Consider the following 5,441-nt stretch of genomic DNA (forward strand, 5'->3'; position numbering starts at 1 on the left):
TCTGCGGCTCAATCCGGCTGTGCAAGCTATGCAACGGATGCGCTGAAAACACCGCATCCTTTGCATAAGGCTACTTTCACACATCAGTTTTTTGCCATCAGGTTCAATCCGGAAAAAAACGGGTAAAACGGATCCAGTACCGCATCCGTTTTTTCCCCATAGACTTGCATTGTTACCGGATTGTACCGGATGGCTTTGCGGTGCATCCGTTTTTTTCCGGATGCGGCAAAATAAATAAATGCGGCGGCCGGAGGCAACGTAGCTTGCAACGTTTTTTTGTCCGGCAAAAAAAACGCATCGCGCCGGATCCGGCGCGATACGGCGTGTTTTACAATAGAAGCCTATGGACGCCGGATCCGGCGTAATGCGGTAAAAAACGGATGCGACCGCCGGATCCGTTTTTGTTAACTGCGCATGCACCAATGTAATTAACAAAACGGATCCAGCCAAAAACCGGACGAAAAGGATGCAAAAACGGATGCAAACCGTATCCACCGGATCCGTTTTTTAACGGATCCGGCATAACGGATCCGTTAAAAAAACGGATCCGGTGGATACGGTTTTCACTTTTTTTTCAGGATCCGTTGGATCAGGAAAAAAAAGGACTGTGCCTGAATACAGAAAACTGATGTGTGAAAGTAGCCTTAGTTTTTCCCTTGCGGCCCGTCCGGTTTTTGCCGCTTGCTGCACGCTACTGAGCATGCGCAGTGGCAAAAACCGCATGCGGCGGCCGGATGCGGTTATTGCCGCATCGCGCCGCATCCGGCCGCCATAGGCATGCATTGAAAAATGCGCCGCATCGGCCGAATGCGGCGCGATGCGTTTTTTTTTTGCCGCACGAAAAAACGTGCCAGGCAATGTTCCATCAGGCCGCCGCATCGGCTAAATCTGCCGCATGCGGCAAAAACCGGACGGAACGCAAGGCCATGCGGCACAATGCGGCACTAATTAAAGTCTATGCAGGAAAATCGCAACCGGCAGCAAAAAAAAACGGTTGCGATTTTCCTGCAAAGTGCCGGATTGTGCCGCATAGCAAAAACCGGAGGTGTGAAAGCAGCCTAAATGTAACCCTGGGAAATTTATACTGTATAGATAGAACCTGAGAAATGTATACTGTATAGATATAACCCCCGGGGAATGTATACTGTATATATACAACCACCCGGGAATGTGCACTGTATAGATATCACCCAGGAAATGTGTACTGTATATATAAATGTAACCCTGGGAAATTTATACTGTATAGATAGAACCTGAGAAATGTATACTGTATACAGGGGCGGACTGGGCTGTCTGGGGCCCACCAGGAGAATTGACTCCAGGGGCCCACCCTACAGCTAAATATAAACACCCATTAGCGTTAGCCCCATTATTTCGTTTGCAGTAATGGGGTCTTTGGTGAAAACAAGTTATCACCGATCCACAGGGTAGGTTGGTGATAACTTATTGATCGGTGGAAACCGCACCGATCGGAAGATTGGGGAACTTTTTGCAGCAGGTGGGGTGTGTGACCACATCCATTCATCCTCTGTGGGGTGGGGTGTGTGACCACATCCATTCATCCTCTGTGTGGTGGGATGTGTGAGCGCAGCTCCATTCATCCTCTGTGGGGTGGGATGTGTGACCGCAGCTCCATTCATCCTCTGTGGGGTGAGATGTGTGACCGCAGCTCCATTCATCCTCTGTGGGGTGAGATGTGTGACCGCAGCTCCATTCATCCTCTGTGGGGTGAGATGTGTGACCGCAGCTCCATTCATCCTCTGTGGGGTGAGATGTGTGACCGCAGCTCCATTCATCCTCTGTGGGGTGGGATGTGTGACCACAGCTCCATTCATCCTCTGTGGGGTGAGATGTGTGACCGCAGCTCCATTCATCCTCTGTGGGGTGAGATGTGTGACCGCAGCTCCATTCATCCTCTGTGGGGTGAGATGTGTGACCGCAGCTCCATTCATCCTCTGTGGGGTGAGATGTGTGACCGCAGCTCCATTCATCCTCTGTGGGGTGGGATGTGTGACCGTAGCTCCATTCATCCTCTGTGGGGTGGGATGTGTGACCGCAGCTCCATTCATCCTCTGTGGGGTGAGATGTGTGACTGCAGCTCCATTCATCCTCTGTGGGGTGAGATGTGTGACCGCAGCTCCATTCATCCTCTGTGGGGTGAGATGTGTGACCGCAGCTCCATTCATCCTCTGTGGGGTGGGATGTGTGACCGCAGCTCCATTCATCCTCTGTGGGGTGAGATGTGTGACTGCAGCTCCATTCATCCTCTGTGGGGTGGGATGTGTGACCGCAGCTCCATTCATCCTCTGTGGGGTGGAATGTGTGACCGCAGCTCCATTCATCCTCTGTGGGGTGGGATGTGTGACCGCAGCTCCATTCATCCTCTGTGGGATGGGATGTGTGACCGCAGCTCCATTCATCCTCTGTGGGGTGGGATGTGTGACCGCAGCTCCATTCATCCTCTCTGGAGCAGCTAGATAACAAGCGCAGCGCTCGCAGCCACTGAGGGAATTAATGAATCAGGGGTCGAGTCGGACATGGGCTCCAGTGTAATGGGGGATAAAAGTTGCACGATCGGTGCAGGTCCCAGCAATCGGTCCACACAGATTAATAAGTTATCACTTATCTTTAGGCCACGTTCACACACTTTTTCTCTGATTTTACTGCTCCTGGTTTTGGCTTCAAATACTGAGGTAAAAAACGCACTGAATACTCAGTGTGTGCACGTGGCCTTAGTAAAGGTGATTACTTGTTTTCACTGGAGAATATCTGTAAGTGTATATTTACTGCAGTTTAATAGTCACAGGACAGGGAGGGGAGGGGTTAAATGTTTAAGTATTTAATTTCTACAGGAAATAATCTCCCCCTTTATAGAGAGAAAAAGTGACCTCCATACACAACACAATCCACTGTACCAACATCAATAATACCATATACAAGGGGGAAATACCGCCACACCGTGACCAGACAACATATTACCACCACATAGTGACCAAATACAACCACATACAAGGGATAAATACCGCCACCACACAGTGATCAGACAACATTACCACCAGTGACCAAATACAGCCACATACAAGGGAGAAATACCACCACACCGTGACCAGACCACAAAGTGACCGAATAATACCACATACAAGGGAGAACTACCATGACACTATGACCAGATAACATACTACCAACACATAGTGATAAAAAGCAACCACATACCAGAGAGTAATACCACCACATCATAATTAGACCACACAGTAACCGAATATTACCACATACAATGGAGAAATACCGCAACACTATAACTACACCACATAATTACCGACTATAACTACATACAAGAAAGTAATACCGCCACACCATAATCAGACCACATAGTGACCGAATACAACCACATACAAGGGAGAAATACCGTGACTGACTTACCAGTGACGTCTCTAGCTGATTTTATTCATCTTCGCTTTTTCTCTTCATCCGGCGCTGACCATCATCACTTCTTCCTGCATGACGCGACTCTGCAGAAAATAACAGTCACCTATAGCCGATCACTCCCAGGGCACATTCCTCACTATTTCCCCAATTTCTACACCACGTCAGACTCTTGTTCCCCCATTGGAGACAGTATCCTCAAAATTAACTTATATTTCATCAGTAATAATGTCCCATAATTTGTATGTAATCAGTAATAATCCCCCATCAGTAATAATCCCCCATCCTAATCAGTAATAATCCCCCATAATGCCCCTACAGTAATTATGCCCCAAGTGCCACCATAAACTAATAATGTATGTCCCTCATTCTGGCTCCATATAGTAATTATGTCCCTCATCCTGGCCCCTTTTATTTAATAATGTCTGGGGAAACTAGTGGAATGAGAAGGGGTTGTTAATTGCTTCCTGCACAAAATATCACCCCACAATCCTGCTCTCCAAAATAGCCCCACAAAGTGCCCCTTTCCAAAATGTCCCCCCAAAATTTGCCCTTTGTATAATATCTCCCCCAACTACATCCCTGTATAAATTCCCCCCCTCCTCATTATACTATGCTGCCTTCCAAAATCTTTGATGCCTCATAACGTCCCCCACTGCCCTATAATGCCCCAATTTGCTTCATAATGGCCCCCATTACCCTATAATGTCCCCCACTGCCCTATAATGTCCCCCACTGCCCTATTATGTCCCCCACTGCCCTATAATGTCCCCCACTGCCCTATAATGTCCCCCACTGCCCTATTATGTCCCCCACTGCCCTATTATGTCCCCCACTGACCCATAATATGCTCCATAAAGTCCCCCACCGCGTCTTAATGCCACTTGTAAAATAACACTGCTCCTCCCCCTCCCGCAGCCCCTCCCCCTCCCGCAGCCCCTCATATAAAAGTTCATCTTCGGCTCCTCTAGAGCGCTTACCTGTGCCTGCGCGTCCTCCTCTTCATCCCTGCAGCTGCGGCCCCGGTGATGATGATGTCGGTGTAGGACTGAGGCGCGCTCCTCTGCAGCCCTGGCAATGACGGTATGTTGCGGGGCTGAGCAGAGCTGCTCTCTCTCCTGTCACCGGCCGCACTGTACAAATGTATTGCGCGCCTGAAAGACGCGCATACATCTGAATACCTGCGTGGTCGGTGCAGGCCTGGGGACTCCTGCAGTGCACCGCTAGGACCTTTGGTGAGTCACATGACACGTGATGTCACTAAAGGTCCTGCAACTGCGAAAACTTCAGTGATCGTTCAGAAGTTCAGAACTTGTACGATCACTGAAGTTTACGATTGAAAGGCTGGGTGCCGGGGCCCACTCAGGCCTGTGCATGGGCGTACCCAGGATCAAAACTAGGGGGGGGCAAGCCATGGTCGTTCAGGTTGTAAAATATTAAAACGGAAAAGGTGAATGATACTAAAATTTAAATTTAAAAAGTAAATGTAATGATAGCTCGATTAATGACTCCGCGCCCCTCTCCACACACACACTACACGCTCCATTACCCCCCCCACACACAGTACATCCCCCCATCACCCGCTACACACACACACACACACACACACAAATTCAATGCACCCCCCATCACCCCCACACACACACCCACAATACAATGCACCCCCACTACTCCCTGCACACACACACACACACAATGCACCGTCCATCAGCCCCTACACACACACAATGCACCCCGCATCACCCCCTACACACACACACACACACATACACACAATGCACCCCCCCATCACCCCTTACACACACACACAATACGATGCATCCCCCATCACACCCTACACACACACACACACACACACACACACAATGCACCCCCCATCATCCCCTACACACACACACACAATGCACCCCTCCATCACCCCCTACACACACACACACACACACACACAATACACGCTCCATTACCCCCCCCCACACACAGTACATCCCCCCCATCACCCGCTACACACACACACACAC

Source organism: Anomaloglossus baeobatrachus, chromosome 4 (assembly GCF_048569485.1).
Source record: "Anomaloglossus baeobatrachus isolate aAnoBae1 chromosome 4, aAnoBae1.hap1, whole genome shotgun sequence".
NCBI lineage: Eukaryota > Metazoa > Chordata > Amphibia > Anura > Aromobatidae > Anomaloglossus > Anomaloglossus baeobatrachus.